Source organism: Misgurnus anguillicaudatus, chromosome 3 (genome assembly GCF_027580225.2).
Source record: "Misgurnus anguillicaudatus chromosome 3, ASM2758022v2, whole genome shotgun sequence".
In the NCBI taxonomy this organism is placed as follows: Eukaryota; Metazoa; Chordata; class Actinopteri; order Cypriniformes; family Cobitidae; genus Misgurnus; species Misgurnus anguillicaudatus.
The window spans coordinates 36205721-36224562 of NC_073339.2; the positions used below are offsets into that span (position 1 = coordinate 36205721).

The 18842-nt window shown below is 36.0% G+C and overlaps 1 protein-coding gene and 2 long non-coding RNA genes across 5 annotated transcripts in view; 2 read left to right on the plus strand and 1 right to left on the minus strand.

Moving 5' to 3' along the window:
* LOC141363191 (uncharacterized) overlaps positions 1–18842 on the plus strand; it is a 479244-nt gene that overhangs the window by 335282 nt on the left and 125120 nt on the right. The gene's annotated exons all lie outside the window — the stretch shown is intronic.
* The window catches only part of LOC129444805 (zeta-sarcoglycan), a 399770-nt gene that overhangs the window by 304015 nt on the left and 76913 nt on the right, over positions 1–18842 (plus strand). The window lies entirely within an intron of this gene.
* Positions 2335–5076, minus strand: LOC129422838 (uncharacterized). 2 transcript variants are annotated; one of them, XR_012368663.1, is made up of 7 exons: positions 5013–5076; positions 4728–4796; positions 4270–4422; positions 3728–3807; positions 3406–3469; positions 2987–3324; positions 2335–2876 (listed from the first exon to the last, which is right to left on the minus strand). It is a non-coding gene; the product is annotated as an uncharacterized lncRNA (long non-coding RNA). The 2 variants fall into 2 exon arrangements; XR_012368652.1 differs by having other exon boundaries at positions 2987–3469; positions 5013–5071.

Genomic DNA, 18842 nt, shown 5'->3' on the forward strand with positions numbered 1-18842 from the left:
AATCATCATACACTAAAATATAAAAAACCTTGCTATCTTCAATATTATCTAAGGTCATGTCATAAATTGAAATCAATATGAAATCAACTTTGGATGCTTCTAGTCTCATCATTAGATTGTGAGACTTTAGCCTGGATTTCCCAGACAGGGTCAAGATTATTTATTAAGAAATAAGTTTACCATATAAAGTATTTCAAACATAACCTATAATTTTAACCAAATATTTACTCTGTCCACACATCATCTTGACTATTCCAACACTATCTCACAGGAATTCATACATATTTTACGAGTTGGCTAATTTGTATTACTGTATTTTCCGGACCATAAATCACACTTTTTTCATAGTTTGTTGGGTCCAGAAACTTAAGTTCAGGTGCAACTTATACGTCAAAATTATTTCATATGAGAGAGAAACCATTACCGTCTACAGCAGCGATAGATATGGGGATGATTAGTAGGCCAATGGGCAAGTTTGGCCAGGATGCCGGGGCTCACCCCTACTCTTTTTCGAATGACATCCTGGGATTTTTAATAACCACAGAGAGTCAGGACCTCGGTTTAATGTCTCATCGAAAGACGTTGTGTCACAGTGTGTAAACACCGAAAAAAGGAAAACTGAAGGAGAACCCAAACGCAAGAGATGTACAAAAATAAACTATGAATTTATTAACACGGAACAGAAAAAACCCACGTGGGGGTAAAACAGAGAATGAACTAAAGACTGTGATGGAACACAAACATAAACTCGGGAACAGGTCTCAGAACACACGGATATCATGAACACTGATTTTCAACAACGAACGCGCACAACACAGAGAACGCGAGGGCATTATAAAGACACCACATCAATGGGGAACAGGTGAACATAATTAATTACGTAAGACACGAGTACATAAGGGAGTAGGGTAAAAGTGACAAGACACTGGGAACACGTGACACAAATACATAATGTGAAAACACGTGTTCCAACACAGACCACAATGCTGCCATGACCTTGCCCTAAGAACATAGACCTGAACCTATACTAAGGTCTGGCAAGATCACGACAGCGACAAGACACTGGGAACATGTGGAAGCCACACATACAATATGACTCCACATGTCCCCACACAGAACATAATACTGTCATGGTCCTGTCAGATGCACTCAGACCTTGATCTAGCACAGAAGTCTGACAAGACCATGACACGTTGCTTTTTGACAGTATAGTGTCCCCGTCACTATACTGGAGTGTTAGGACCCACACCGACCACAGGGTGAGCACCCCCTACTGGTCTCACTATCACCTCTACACTCTTAAAAAAAATGGTTCTATATCGAACCAGAAATGGTTCTATCACCCGCTTCATATATGGAACCCCTAAATGGTTCAATATAGAACCACTTTAATGGGTTCATTAAAAAGAACCCCAAATGGTTCTTTGAATCAAAGTTAGATGGTTCTATTTAGAACCATTAAAGGTTCTTTATTATTATTATGAGTAATTTATTATTGATAAGAAATTATAACCGATCTAGAAAATTATAAAAGTTTACTATTTATTAATTGTATTACACAGAAATATAAATCTATAAAAACTACTTAAAATCACATCTCTTTATTCTGTATTAGACAGCAAAACTTTAGTTTACATTTAAAATGTCTCATTACATTCAACCATTTAGTTATTTAATTATTTCCAGTAAGCATTTTCACTTTTTAATAAACATACATACGTTTATATATAAATAAATTGCATCTCTGTATTAAACAGCTAAACTCTTTATTACACTATACATTAAAAATTTTGTTTAAGTTATTTCCCTTACGCATAGATACTGTACAGTATATGCAGTATTAATTTTTAGTAACTTTTACATGTGTCTGAAATTATGAAAAGAAATCATGGTAACACCTTACAACAAGGTTCATTAGTTAACATCAGCCAGCTACATCAGTTAACATGAACTAATAATGAACTGCACTTATACAGCCTTTATTAATCTTTGTTAATGTTAATTTCAACAATTACTTTATTAAAATCTTGTTAACATTAGTTAATGCACTCTGAACTAACATGAACAAGCAATTAAAGCTTACATTTTTATTAACTAACATTAACAAAGATGTATAAATACTGTAACAAATGTATTGTTTATGGTTTGTTCAAGTTAGTTAATACATTAACCAATGTTAACTAATGAACTATATTGTAAAGTGTTACCGAAATCACAATGCATTTAAAGACAATTCATGAACAATCTATTAAATAGATTGACATTTTACACTAGTTGATTGTAGATTTGTTTTGTACAGTTATTAAAACTTAATCATATATTTTTTATATTAAAGTCAGTGTTTGCTTAATGGCAAAAGGGTATTGAACATTGAGGAGAAAAAAAAACGCAAATAGTTGTCACGGAGTGACTATGCGGGGCGGAACCAAAAGGAGAGTGAAAAGGTTCCGCCCGGACCGGTTTGTACAGACACCGGCACTTCAGGGTTCCCCGGGAATCCCCGCACTCGCTGAAACAAGGCACAGCTGTGTGAGTGACGTGGCGAGCGATGGTTGGGCGAGCCACGCCTGGGAGGAGGATATAAAGAGAGAAGGTAGAAGTTACTGGAAGGGTCGATTTTCGGGCGAGTCAACTTCCGCCTTGGGCAGCACAACGAAGACCAGCCTCCGAAGAGTCCGCAGGCTCTGCTGATCCGGCGACCGCTAGGTAGCGGGCGGAAAGAGTGCGGGGCTGGTCCGGGCAAAAGGACGGCGTGGTTGTGTATAGGGAGTTACTTGTCAGAGTGAAGTTTGATCGCGTTGGATATACGCTGCAGATGCCGGCTGGGTTGTTAGTCCTTCGGGTGCTGAAATACGTAGTTCTGCTACGGCTAGGAGCTGTGGAGAGAGAAGAAACACTGTTAAACAGTCAAGTAAGAACCTCTTGAAACGGAAATACACAAAGCTTTATTGAAGTGTTGTGCTGTGTCCTTGTCGTCTGTACTCACCTTAGGAGGGTCTTGGACCCTTGTGGATGCCATCAGGGGCCGCCGCGACGGTGTGTGCCCAACCCACCCAGATACGCTCTGTAGCGGTGTTCCAGCTGGAGTCACGTGGAAACCCCTCCAACGTCCCTGGCCCCGTAATACTCCCCCTGAGGGCGAAAAGCGAGATTTTTAGATTCCCTTTCCCATTCCCCACTTTAGTTTTAAATAATTTAAATAAAGTTTCTATTTCTATATTTTACTTATCTCTGGTTTGTCTGGTCATTGGGGTGCTTTGGGACCTCCTCGAGGTGGAACTAGGAGGAGCGTGATCCGCGACAGGGGCGGTCCGCTTCTCCGACCTGTGACACAGTCATTCCACAGCCTGTGATGTCAATGTCTTCCACATATTAAGTTCACATTGTCAATTATAAAGTTGATACATTCAGATTTGAAAAGATCAGGAGAGCCGTTGAACACTATGGTTGGTGTGGGACCTTTGGGTTCCTGTAAAACAAACATTTCACCTTTTAAGTGCTTTTTACCAATTAACAGAAGCCATCAAATAGACTTAAAATTATCCCATAATAACACAAATAAAGTATGACAACTAGGCAAGCGACACTCACGAACCAACAAGACTCGTAATAATTGATGTAGAGCTGTATGCTAATTAAGGGTAAACAGAGTAATATTTTTATATTTGCATTGAATGTTACTTTAAATAAAGTGCCTCAAATGCTAACTAAATTACAGAAGACTTACACTATTTACACAGTAAAGGAAGCTGGGATTTTCTTGAAATAATGCTTGCAATAACATAAGTGCAGCATTCCTCACCAGACCTACAAAGATACAAATTATTGTACATTAGGTACAGATATCAATTACAGGGACATTTTACTCAAAAAAGAAAACTCATTCACTCACTCGTTATTTCAAACATTCACAGCTTTCTTTCTTCAGCAGAACACTAACACAAAAAAGATTTTGAAGAATGTCTGTAACCGAACAACTCTGCTAGCAATTTAATGGACACAAAACCAATGCAGGTCAGTGGGCACCATTGTTGTTCGATTACCATACTTTTTCAAAATTTCTTCTGTTGTGTTCTGCTGAAGAAAGTGACGACAATTTTAATTTGTGGGTAAACTTTAACTCTTTCTCAGCCAGCGTCTCTTAATTAACAAGTTTACTCTTCAATGGCAAGGAAAAAGTTTATACTAACATTATTTTCATATTTTCACTAGAACCTTTACATTGACTATGCAAATAAGGCTACTTTACACTGGACAAAGAACAAGCACCTTCTGTGGTTTCCTCTCCAATGAGATTGGCGTAGAGATGTTTTTACTTCCTTCTTTTGCACTCCTGATGATGTTTGGGGCCATTTTATTAAGAGATGTTTCCATGTTCTTCACCAAGTCTGTTCCAAACCACATTGTCATTCCATGCAGCATCTTAAAACACAAAATCTTTATATATCCACTTTCAGACAAACAAGTTCCTTAAAGTCTACATTAACTTGAGGTTGCAATTGACTAGTGATGTATTTTTCAAAACACAATGTTCAATAAAAAAATAGTGTGAAATATACAGAATTTAAATTAAATCCTCAAACACTTTACAGTCTTTAATGCTAAATTCTAAATGAAATACATACAGTAAGAATTATCATTAAAGCTACAAAACACAGATTTCTTTTTATTTCCTCTTTAATGAACATTAGTGACGAAGTCTTACAAGGTCCTTTTAAGCACCTTACCTTTTTGCATCAATGGGGTTTATATTTTAAAGCCAGTGACGTGTCTGACCATTTATTAACCATGGTTATCTGTGAGGGAGAGGAAAAAAATTACACTTCACAAACCAAATACACATAAAAACCTGAACACGTTTGGTTTTTAAAACATTTGAATGTTAAATGTAAGTGTCTAGTAGCTTCTAGTATCACTATTTAGCACAAGACCTACTCTAACAAAATAAATATTAACTAATTATACTAAATATTTCAGTAATATCGTTTCAAAAATGTAGAAAGTTTACTTACCTCAGGGTACAAAGCAGAAATGACGGTCCGGAGTCCGAACTCCTCAGTTTGAAAAAATAACTGTCAAGCCTCGAGGCTCATCTTCGCGTATGGTGGTGGTCTGGTCTGCCTCTCCACCCCTCTGGTTTAATAAACAGAGGAATATAAACACACACACATACATAAATAACATGTTTAATATAATAAAGCTTGACGGTGAAAGATTTTATACCCTAAAATTGCCAAGTTTCCCTCAGACATCACACGTAATTGAATTAAACACTATTGGGCGGTTTTCTCGGACAGGACTTATCACTGACTAAAATACTGACATCTCTTAACATATGAGTACTATTGTTTTGTCTCAAAATGCACACTAGTATTGTATTTTATAAGGTTTGTTTGTAAAAATGTCCCAATTATAATTAAGACGGAGTCCTAAACCCTGTCCGGTATTATCTTAACTAAAATAGCTCCACTTTAACTCGGACACATAACGTAACACACACTTTAAGTCGGTCACATAACATAACACACCTTTATATAACTTATATGTTTACAAAAACGTCGAGTATTTGCGTCTTTGCCAATTAATATAGTCTAAAATTAACATTTATTTACAACCACTTACCTGACGTGACCTTGAGGAAACGGCTGATGACTCGTGTCCTTGTGGGAAACAGTGAGTGATTCTGGCTGTTACATGCGGACTGATCTCAGATGAAATGACCTGTGATCCAGATCATTCCGAGTTAAGTTAAGACATTTTAAATTAAAAACTCACGCACATACTGTACATACACACGCGCGCGTGAGCGGGTCGCGCGCACGCGCGCGCGCACACGGGTACACACACGGGCATATTTAGAAGTTTTATTTAAGATTGTTATGATATTGGGACTATTTCTCCACCCGCTTCCTCAGCTCTGAAGTTCACGTTCGCATGCAGTCCGGTTATAACAAATGTAAAAGATATGAAACATCACTCAACAGCAATATCAATTAAGTGCAATCCTAAAATATGATTTAAAACATAACCCTTTCATTGTTAAGTATAAGAAATCAAAATGAATTAAATCACATGTTTAAACGCCACAGAGAGACCAGAGCCAGCAGTCGATTTCTGATGCGCTTGCCGAGGCAAGGCTGCGCTGGGCGGGGTGTGAGCGCTTAAGTGTCTGTGATTTTCTGGAGCTCATATGGAGCTCATCTACGTCCGAAAGTGTCCGAGCACATTTTTAAATAGACGCTATCTTTATTAACCGACCGCATATTTAAACTTTAAGCACATACATTCACGCCTGAACAACTCTTACAATTACATTTTGTGACCAAATAACAGTAATATTATGAGCATTTTGTTGTCAGGAAACATAGCTGTCATAAGTCCACATACTTACCTGATTTGTCTTAATTAGTTCAGTCAACACTAGCCATTCTGAATTTTGACTGGATTTGAAAATAACCATTCATTTAATATTTTAAACACAGATCTTCTCAACTAGCTCAAACAAAAAAATTGGTTTAACTTATATATTTTTGCCCGTCCAACATTTCATTAGTTGGATTTTTTACAGTGTACACTAAATATAAGTAGCCTATTTGTTGACTCTCTCTTTATTTGACCACAACCTATTGACACAAAAAGGTTTGTGAATGAGTGGTGTAGGTTTGTAAATGAGTTGTGTAGGTCTGCAATTATTGTGTAATCTTTAGTTTACACTTCAGTCACAAAACGTGAATTATAGAACCATTTTAATAAAAATGGTTCTTTGCCTTCCAAGGGTTCTATATGGAACCCGTTTTTTGGTAAAAGGTTCTATTGGCCAAGTATAGAACCCCACGGTTCTATATAGAACCTCAAGGAACCTTTTTTTTTTAGAGTGTACCAGCAGCAACCTGATTTTCCCAGGTGGTCTCCCAACCAAGTACTGACCAGGCTCAACCCTGCTTAGCTTCAGTGGGCAAGCTGTCTTGGGCTACAAGGTGATATACACACTAGATGTTTTTCTTTGACACATCCATTCTAAAAGCAATAAAGTAGGGTTGGCGTGAGAGCGGTGGTCTGGGGCAGGAATTATCATGTGGGGTCATGGGGTGCCCCATCTGTCCCCAATAACTCCCTTACAACATGGGTACAATGTAAAAACACAATGAATACAATATAAAACTATTTTCCTACTACAATTCAACTACTCACGGTCATCTCTCTCATCCTCCAGCCCCCATTATTATTATTATTATTATTTTTTGCTTTAATCCTATTATTGAATTGAATTATCCATTGGGAAACCCGTATGCAACTTTCATGCAAACATACACTCACCAATACACAGCAGCTATCAGTTTGAATTTGTATGGGCAGCAAATATGTTTGTTTGTTTTATTTGTTTTGTTTTGTTTTTCCCTTTGTTATTCAGCACATGTAAATAGAGTTACTTTCTGTGTTTGCATTATATATATATAAAAAATATTTATGTTACTTTAACATGTACAGACACCTATTGAGCCTGCTGTTCTGTGCTATTGTTTAGTTGAGTAACTTGCCATTCCAGATTAAATGTCTGTTCTCCGGCTTGGATTTTGTGAAATCATTTTCTAAACGTGACGTATAGTCCAGTGCGACTTATATATGTTTTTTCCTCTTCGAAAAACTGATTTTTAAAGCAACACTAAAGAGTTTTTGCTCTTTGCTCCCCCTACAGGTTAGAAGCAGAATTGTCCATTACCACTGTCGTAAATAGTGCAGCATAGCTGGCTCTGATTGGATTGTAGGTCTGCCGTAATGCAAGTTTTTGTAGTTATCACTCGAACTACAGGACCGCGACCCGACGGTTTTGGCCGATAGAGGGCTGCAAAGCGAATGTGAAAGTGCTGTTCACCTTGTTTCGAGTGGATGAACGACTGAAACTTTTTTGGAAACGTTATTTAAAGGTAAAAACCTCTTTAGTGTTGCTTTAACTGATGCGACTTATACTCCGGAGTGACTTATAGTCTGGAAAATACGGTAATTCATACGACCAATTCATACGTTTTTGTACAATTTGCCTTGACCCCTGTGATGTTGGGGTTAGGTGCGGGGTTAGGTTTCGTTGTTGTTTTTTATGAGAATTGTACGTTTTTGCATGATTAACTTGATATTCATATGAATGAGCCAACTCCTAAAATATGTACAAATTCTCTTGAGATCAGGCTGGCTAGAAACATCAAGGTATTGAGCCCAATCTATAAAATGTGTATATACCATGTTTTCATATTTTTATGGTCAGATGTAGTCCAGTCATTGACAAACTTGGAAGCATTCTTTGTGGAAAGCAATAATTTCTATTTTGCAAAAACTGGTCTGCGTTTTCTATATGGAACTGTACAGTAGTTTAATAAAAGCTGTTGTTTGTTAATGCAGTAAGTGTGCAGCTCTTACTGAAGTTGTAAGGTAATAAAACCTGTCTCTGAGGTGATTTTAGCCTGACAACCACTGTGAGCAGTGGAGGTTTCTCACAATTTCACATTGTATTTTCAGGTTTTCACAAAAGATTTTTTAGGCATGACCATTGGTGTGTAAACTATACAGTATATGATGGTCTTTTTAATCTTTTCTGATAGGGGCATATTTTTTATGTCATGACGAACGTCCTGTTTGAGAGTACTTGTAATCTTAAGAGACTTGTGACCCATTTTTGCATCAAAATGCGCAAGTTGAAAATCACTGGGCTGATGGTTAGCTTACATGCTCCTTGGTGCCTTTGAACCAGATACAAGTTCGCATTTGTAATCTAAGAGCTTCACATGTTTTTGGTCCAGTAAGTAATATTTCCTTCGTATTCCTCCGTCTTATCTCTGCATTCCTTCTCAGCCCTACATTATTGTCAGTATATAACATGAGTACGCTTGCAGTGCCATTATAGATAAGAACCCCAAATCTTCCGATCTCTCCATATGGATTATGAGGCAGCAAAACTGCAGTGCATGGTTTGCCTTCTAAATCAAATCCTGCAGAAGAAAATTTGATGAAAAGACTCCTCATTTACACCATCCTGGTATCAATAGTGAGGCGTTTAAATAGAAATCAATAGGTAAAGTTTAGCAGTATTAAAGAGGAGGGGTCTGATCTGTAATACAGTGAAAAACAGTCCCTGTGGTCTGCTCACGCTGGGATCAGAGCGAAGATCTGGCCGATAGCATGATGCAGTATTTTATGTTGCTTTAAAGACACACACTGACATGCAACTATATAAAGCTTGCTCATTATTAACCAGAGCGTGGACCTGTAAAATGGCAATGTTGTTTGTGCTTGTGTGTGTATGCTTTGTGCATTACAGTTAAACCTGATGAATATATTTACACCAGGTATATGTATAGGTACAGTCTTGTTCAAAATAATAGCAGTACAATGTGACTAACCAGAATAATCAAGGTTTTTAGTATATTTTTTTATTGCTACGTGGCAAACAAGTTACCAGTAGGTTCAGTAGATTCTCAGAAAACAAATGAGACCCAGCATTCATGATATGCACGCTCTTAAGGCTGTGCAATTGGGCAATTAGTTGAATTAGTTGAAAGGGGTGTGTTCAAAAAAAATAGCAGTGTGGCATTCAATCACTGAGGTCATCAATTTTGTGAAGAAACAGGTGTGAATCAGGTGGCCCCTATTTAAGGATGAAGCCAACACTTGTTGAACATGCATTTGCTGAGGAAAATGGGTCGTTCAAGACATTGTTCAGAAGAACAGCGTACTTTGATTAAAAAGTTGATTGGAGAGGGGAAAACCTATAAAGAGGTGCAAAAAATGATAGGCTGTTCAGCTAAAATGATCTCCAATGCCTTAAAATGGAGAGCAAAACCAGAGAGACGTGGAAGAAAATGGAAGACAACCATCAAAATGGATAGAAGAATAACCAGAATGGCAAACCCTCAGCCAATGATCACCTCCAGGATGATCAAAGACAGTCTGGAGTTACCTGTAAGTACTGTGACAGTTAGAAGACGTCTGTGTGAAGCTAATCTATTTTCAAGAATCCCCCGCAAAGTCCCTCTGTTAAAAAAAAGGCATGTGCAGAAGAGGTTACAATTTGCCAAAGAACACATCAACTGGCCTAAAGAGAAATGGAGGAACATTTTGTGGACTGATGAGAGTAAAATTGTTCTTTTTGGGTCCAAGGGCCACAGGCAGTTTGTGAGACGACCCCCAAACTCTGAATTCAAGCCACAGTACACAGGGAAGACAGTGAAGCATGGAGGTGCAAGCATCATGATATGGGCATGTTTCTCCTACTATGGTGTTGGGCCTATTTATCGCATACCAGGGATCATGGATCAGTTTGCATATGTTAAAATACTTGAAGAGGTCATGTTGCCCTATGCTGAAGAGGACATGCCCTTGAAATGGTTGTTTCAACAAGACAATGACCCAAAACACACTAGTAAACGGGCAAAGTCTTGGTTCCAAACCAACAAAATTAATGTTATGGAGTGGCCAGCCCAATCTCCAGACCTTAATCCAATTGAGAACTTGTGGGGTGATGTCAAAAATGCTGTTTCACCAAGAAATGTGAATGAATTGTGGAATGTTGTTAAAGAATCATGGAGTGGAATAACAGCTGAGAGGTGCCACAAGTTGGTTGACTCCATGCCACACAGATGTCAACCAGTTTTAAAAAACCTTGGTCATACAACTAAATATTAGTTTAGTGATTCACAGGATTGCTAAATCCCAGAAAAAAAAATTTTGTACAAAATAGTTTTGAGTTTGTACAGTCAAAGGTAGACACCGCTATTTTTTTGAACACACCCCTTTCAACTAGTTGCCCAATTGCACAGCCTTAAGAGCGTGCATATCATAAATGCTGGGTCTTGTTTGTTTTCTGAGAATCTACTGAACCTACTGGTAACTTGTTTGCCACGTAGCAATAAAAAATATACTAAAAACCTTGATTGTTCTGGTTGGTCACGTTGTGCTGCTGTTATTTTGAACAATGCTGTATATATGGCTAAGAAAGATGACGTTGAGGTTGTGCGTCTGTTTGTGTTGTAAATCAGTAATATCAGCGGAGAAAGACGTGAGAAAAGCTATTCGGTTCGTTGTTGCAAAACTGCCGAATATACAGCAGTTAAAGCCGGAGCACGAACATTGTTTGCTAAGTTTTGTTGGTCTGATTATTCGGATTAGTTGTTTACGGCCAGTTTCGGCGCATGATATACGTCACGACCACACGTTAGCGATTGGCTATGGCAAATCCTGAGTGACTCTGGGCAGATCCAATAGTTTAAAACTTCAACAGAGGACCCTACTTAACAGAAGTAACGCTTTGCAATGGAGCATGGCCAGACTCTCTATACAAATGAAATGAATGTACGAGAGTCTGGTTGGCCCAGGCTAGCGTTAAGTGGCTTTAAGATCTGAACTCTTTAAATGTAGCCAGCACCAACATTCTGTCATTATTTATTCCCCCAAAGAAATAGATGATGTCATTTTGGGTGAACTGTCCCTTTAAAGAGATGTAAGCCTGGAGATTGAAAGATTCAACGTACAATATAACAGCACTATGTGTCATAATATAATACCTACATTGACAGTACTGTCACTTGTCTTAGCTGTCATCTTGTTTGGCTCATCTTTAAAACATGAATTTCTGTATTGCTGTTTGGTTTTGTTATATTGTGTGTGAATTTAAGCGTGTGTCTCAGGCTGCGGTGTTCATGAAATCAATTGGATTATATTGGCTCAATACACCATAGAAACATTTAGCATGTTAAGTTGAACAGTCAGCAAAGAATGATAGACAGAGTTACGCAGAGGGCAGAAAGAGAAAGTGATGACGTGCTGTAAATTCAGATGGGGGGGTTATACTCTTAAAAACTAAGGTTCCTGAAAGTCGGACCATATGGTTCCATAAAGAACCTTTAAAGGGATAGTTCACAGAAAAAATGAAAATTCAGTCATGATTTACTTATCCTCATGTTGTTACAAACCTGTATGAATTTCTTTGTTCTGCTGAACACAAATGGAGATATTTTATTTTATGGTACTGAGTAGCACCGGTTTGGTTTTCCAGACTGTAGTCCAGACTGGGCCTTAAGGGGCGGTCACAGTATACCTTTCAGTCCATTGACTTCGTGCAAAGATATTTTGCATTTCTCTGTTTACCAAAGTTAAAATCAGCTGAACTCTGATCTGCAAATTCTTATCAGTAAAAAAACGGTACATCATGGGGTGACCTTTCTCTCTTTTGAAAAGCAAAATAACTTATTGCCGAAGCACTCATATTCACAGAAACGTCCAAAAAATATTAGCATGCTCAAAGTCTAGTGTGAGCGCTAGTGATGCGTGGGTCACTTTATTTGCAAGGCGGGTTGGGGCAGGTCATTAAAAAAAAAAAAAAAAAAAACATGAATCTTGCATGCAATAACCTATAGCTTATATAAAATATTTCAGAATATATATTTTTATATTTTATTAGGTTCTTTGATAAGGTTACAGTACATAGGTCTACATAGCAACGTAACTAACATGATGTCCCCAAACCTTTGGCCTCAAGCAGTTCCCGCCGCCAACCACAACAACAAACCAAATGGGAAAAAAATGTATATTGAAGATGAGGTGTAGGGAAATTAAGGTCGGGATTTACAATATTAAAAAAATAAGGTCAAGCTGCTAAATCTAATGTCTTCTATAGAAATGAATACAAACACTGCTTTATAAATGTTGACAATGTTTAACATTATCTTGTTATTAACATGACCATGCTGGTTTCTATGGTCCAAGCACTTATAGGCTGAAATAAATATTTACATTACAATGCCTAGTATGTCTATTTAATGGTCGCAGGTGCGGCACGGCGGGTTACAAAAATAGATAAAGTGGTGCGGGGAGGCCAAATCATTTCATAAAATCAGGACCCGTTGTTTGAAATAAACCCAGACCCGCACATCACAAGTGACCGCCCCTTTATCCACTACTGTAATATTTGTGCACTGTGTCTTTAAACTGTGAATCTTAAAAGGTGAATCCATGTATAAACTAAATATTTCCAGGAAAAACAGTTGACACAAATGCTCACTTCAGTATATATGATAAACTATGTTATATGACATTTACACTTGTTTACAGATTTTAGATATTATTAGTTATTTACATATTTTATTCACCATTTATTATACTGAAAAATATATAATTGAAAGAAAAAAAAATTAGGCAAAATACACTACTTTTCTAACTTGTAAAGAAGTTTCCTCATTTGAAAGCTGCATTTTAAGCTCATTTTAGAACTTGCAGGCTATTTCTTGCTTCAAGAACAAATGGTACAAGTAAATTAAAAGTTAGTTTCAAACTAATTAGTAGTTCCTGAGCCCCCGCTGTGAACCAAACGTGTCTGTTTAAGTAATACATTACATATGGCTAGTGCAGCCCTGCTTAGGTGAGAAGAAAAGATGTTCCTATAGGTAATGGGTTTGATTCCCAGGGTACACATACTGATAAATGTATACCTAGGGCCCTGTGATTTCCGCAATGCGGGAAATGCATTTGGAATCACGGAATACAAGCAGAAAATGGAATTTACTGCGGAATGTCGTGGAATTTTGGATTCAGTCATTTTTAAAATCCATTCTAACTAATCTTCAAATACTAGTTTTTTGACGTGGTTTCATTAATCTGCAAATAAAATGACAGAAATGCATGGAAACATGAATTGGATGTAAAAACGTAATGTTGGATGTAAAGAAAGGTACCGCTGTTTCTCGTCATGCATTGTAAACAATGACAAGTGTTGCCGCAACAGAGAGCAAAGACAATATCTGGGTTAACAGTGTATAGTCTTGTGATTAAAATAAAAAACTAAATATTTTGCTGCTTGTCAGTAACGTTGTTGTACGGTTACCAAGACAGCCAAAATACATTGGCCTATATGTAATTTTAAATAAAACTTAAAATAAATTGTTGTTAAATTGTATTCATTTCATGTTTTAGTTGATAATATATGCTTTTGATTCCTAAAATATAATTTAACCAATAAAAGCAGAATCCAGAAAAATGAAAACAAAAACTAATAATAATAATAAATATAATGGAATTTGGGAAAAATTAAAAGGATTTCATAGGGCCCTATATACTGTAGCTTAAATGCACTGTAAGTCACTTTAGATAAAAGTGTGTGCCAACGCATAAATGTAATCTCAGTCCGTCCCCTAAAATCCACTATTAGGCCACTCACAATGTAATAACAGAAGCTTGTTCAAAATACAGCTCTTAAAGTGATTGAGGTATTTTTCGACATTGTTTTATTTGTCCTCGGTTTGCTTTTGTGAGTGTTTTATTTCGTTGATTGCTTTCAGAGAAGGACGGCTAGTTTTGCTCAAACTAGAAACAAATGACATTATTAGACGACTTGCTAATCGATAATCTATTATCAGGCAAGAAGCTTATTTCTTTCTACTCCAGTTAAGGTGTGTGTGGGTAAAATTTAAAAGCTCAACCCTTAAAAAGAGAATAAAACTATTGTGTTTGACAATCACATTTTTTGATTTATGGATGCAACCAAATAAAACTTTATGTAAAGGATACCATCAAATAAATCTTCTGCAATGTTCATTTTGCAAACAGACACATTTACAAAGTGGTGTCAAATAAATCTTCATTAATGTTCATTTTAACAAAAAAAGCAGCGAACTTTAAAGATGCCTTTGCTCAGAATGTCTTGCGAAGCGTAGACAGGGAAGGTCATTACATTGCTGGATTTAATGCTTAGTACTAAGATTTCTGACGGTGGATGACAACCAATCATATTCCACTCCATCCAAGGCCACCGTGAGATTGGATGGTATCCAGATATCAGTATGAGGTATACATAACCTGGAATCATCACTGCTTTTGGTTGTCATATAAACATTATGTAATAGTATAATCCCATTTCACACAGTGGAAAACGTGTGCATGTGAACAATTGATCATATGTATGCAGACTGTCAGTCAGTATAAAAGTCCATCACTAATTTTTTATTTATCATTTCAAATGTTTCAAAACAATGCGTTTACCCAGTTGGGATTACCTACAAAACTTTTTTTAACTGTAAGGTTTAAATGGTTATATGTGTACTGAAGTATAAATGTCTTATGGGTACTGCCTGTGAACAGCTAGTAATTTTTTTGTGATTTACTAAATGATCCTACATAATGTAAAGAACATTATGTGAAAATTAAACCGTGATGTCTTTAATATTGACTGAGTAAGGTCATTGAAATCAATGCAAAATCTTTGACCAAAATCAAAATTCTAAGCTCCTAATCTTAAAGCCTGGATTTTACAGGCAGGCTCACGTGTATAAAATATAATTGGATTTATATAGCTATATATATATATGCAATATATACTTCAAGATAAAAATGAAGAAATAAGGTAATACAAGAAAGGTATTACAAGTTTGCAATATGTTAATTCTTTGCCTTTGGCAAAATTATTTCACTTTCAAAATCAACAAAATAACATAAAAGCTGTATTTGGGGTGTTATCCATTTAATGTGCTTTAGGCAAACAATAAAAACTTAGAAATTAAGGCGAAGCTTTGAAGTCATAAAGGCAAATTGAATAAAAGCTTTGTCTTACTTTTAGAATGATAAAGTCCTGGTTAGGAAATAATCTTGTGCACATCTGTTGCTAAATCTGCATTGGTTTCCATTTGTGTTTTAGCTTCGGTTTATCATAATTATTTGATTCAGGGACTCTACTTCATCATTCCTTTGTGCTTCTTTCTCTAACAATCTCATATACGCAGTAATTAAAATTTAATTCAGGATTAAAGACCCTTTAACACCCAGATTTACAAACACGGGTTTTAAGATTCTGGGGAGAATAAAGTAAAATGAAAAATAAATAGTTTTACTCTTAACATGTCACTACATAACATTTAAATGGTACATAATGGTACAAATGGTAAATAATGTGTTTTTAAAGCATAAATCATGCAAACAAATTATATATTCTATATTAAAAATACATTTAAAAAAAATTATATATAAGTTAAACAATTCTGAAATGAATATATAAATGTGTGTGTGGTTAAATATGCACGGTAGTTGGACACAGTACACGCACATATGTTATGCAAAAAAATCACTTTTATTTTGTATGTGATTAATCGCGATTAATCTTTGCCCAGCACTAATATAAATATAAATACTTAATATATAAATATTTTTTCTTAAAATTATACATGCATGTGTGCATATTTATATATACGTAATTATTATACACCGTTTACACACATATATGATGTAAACAAAACTTCTAATCTGCTATAGATTAATTGCGATTAATCATTTTCATTTTTGGGTGAACCATCCCTTTAAGGACAGCTATGGATATTGGTACCAAATAAAGAGTTTGGTTCCAAAATGAGATAACTAAAATGTTGTAAAACATGTTGGTTATTATGTTATCATGTTTTTATTGTGCTTTATTGTGCTACTTAGCTGTATCTTTTTAGTTATGGTGGCTTAAATCAACACAAACCAACAGCAGTTTGATTAATATTAATTGGAATGCACAAGATTTTTGAAACATTTATCTCGTTTTGAAACCAAACTCTTCAAATGCACCCTTAAGATACTAATATGTATCTTTGAGGACCCTTAAGTTGTCTTTGGCACTAGTATGTTCCTCTGAGGTATAATATGAACTATTTAGGTGCAAAACCTTTTTGAAGGTGTACATATTTTGACATTTTTTTCTGACATTGTATGTTTAACCCAAAAGAGAATTCATTTCAACCCTCATTAATATTGCTATGCTATAATAATGTACAATATTTTTAATTTTTTTTTTTAAATAATTTCAAATCAAAGCATTTTCACTATGCCCTGCAACAGTAGGCATTTGTTAGCCATGCAAGACAAGGCCCAATGACAAAGGGAGTGTTTGTGTTTGTATTTACATGTGATTGCTGAGAAGTGCACGTCTAATCTTCCAGGGTCACGCATTACATGACACAAAAATTTGCCTTCAGCTTGGCTGTTTGCTTTCAGTCCGACCGTGATTGACACTGCTCAACCAACCAAATCCTGCACGAAAATACTGCTTTTATTACTTGCATTATAAGAACTCAAAGCACACTTAAATTGCTTTCTCCTTTCCCAGGTGAATGGGCAAAGAAAACTATAAGTATGCCATTCAAAGTTGATTTCTTTGAAAACATTGTACTGGCCGGAAGAGCTTTTAAATTGCTCATAATATGGACTAAGTACATAAGCATGCCACTTTTTCAAATAAAACACTTCTTGACTTACTGAATGTATAGTTCAGAGTGCTTATTAAATCTGCAATTAAGTAATATCACAACGACTTAACCGTACATCATTCGAAACTACGGTCTCGACTGACCGTCTACAGCTGAAGAAAAAATGTCTTCAAAGCTAAAATGTGTCATGTCCTACCTGCTGGCAACACCAAATCGAATTGCAACTATAACAATTGCTTCCATTGATTTAATAAACGCAGATTCTTTGTGTTTGTACTCTTCAGGGAAGTCATGACTGAAATAACGGCCCGGAGGCATTGCAGACATGGCTGCCTGCTTGTTTGACTTCCCTAAAGAGACTTTGAAGCAAAAGCAGTTATTTACAGGAATGTACAAGATGATTTGTTTTCATATAATTAAAATTATTAATTAACATGGTTATCTAGAATAATTTGATCTAAATGTATGTATGTTCCTCAAGTAAACACTGTAAAAAAGCTGGTTCAAATTAAAAAAAGTTATCTGGTTGCCTTAAAATGTTAAACTTAAAAATAATAGTTTTACCAACATTTTTGAGTGAACTAATGTTTTTAAGTTAAATGAATTCAAAATTTTAAGGCAACCAGGTAACTTACCTTTTTAAGTTAAACTAACAAATCTTTTATTTTTTAGTGAAGCAACCGTATTCAGAAGACTAAAATCACATTGAATGAATATTTTGAACAACTGTTATCATTTTATGGTGCTTTTTTGGTACTCGGCAGCCCCTGGTTCCCGTTTCTGTTGAATGAAGTCAGCTCGTAGATTGTGCAGAATATCCTATGTAGTGGTCCTTAAAATAAAACAGCCTTGAGCTGCGAATTTATTTGGTCTAGCCTTCAGAAAAATGTCTGAAACTCTGTGGTGCTTAGCTGTGTTAGAAGCACAAAGACTTACCCTTAGTGTATATGTGCTGTCATAATAGCACAAATGTAATCTTGAGCTTTTTCCCCTTAGGGTGCAGGAACATGCGTTTATTTTCAGCTTTTATCATGTTATAAATGGAACCTTGTTAGCTTTATACCCCTGAGAGATTGGTTTATTTCCTAAATTGTGCCACCCACCAGCAAATGCAAACTCCCACAGTCCATTCAGTGACCATCTAATACATTTACATTTTTATCCGAAGCAACTTAGTTTATTTAATCTATAAATTTTTGTCAGTATATGTGTTCCCTAAACCCATGAGCTTTGTGTTTTGCTAACACAATGCTACAGAAGCACAACAGATTATCTTATCAATGATTACTAGGGGGGATTTTTCAGAAAAACATATTTAAAAGAAAATGTTTTAGACAGAGATATATTTTTGCTTTGGTCAATAACTCACAAGTGTTGTCTATCAATACCAGGTGGAATTTTGAACAAATGTAAAACGAATTTACTATAATTTCACTTTAAACATAAGTAGCGCATTGTTACTTTTGACCTTGTCAGCTGGGATGAAAGTAACACAACAGAACAAGAGATATTTTTTGTGTTACTCTTGTTTTTATTGAATATACATGACTATAATCTTGTTAATATGTTACTGCAAACATTTTTTGTCATTTGCAAAAAATAATTAAATTACATTTTCAGTTT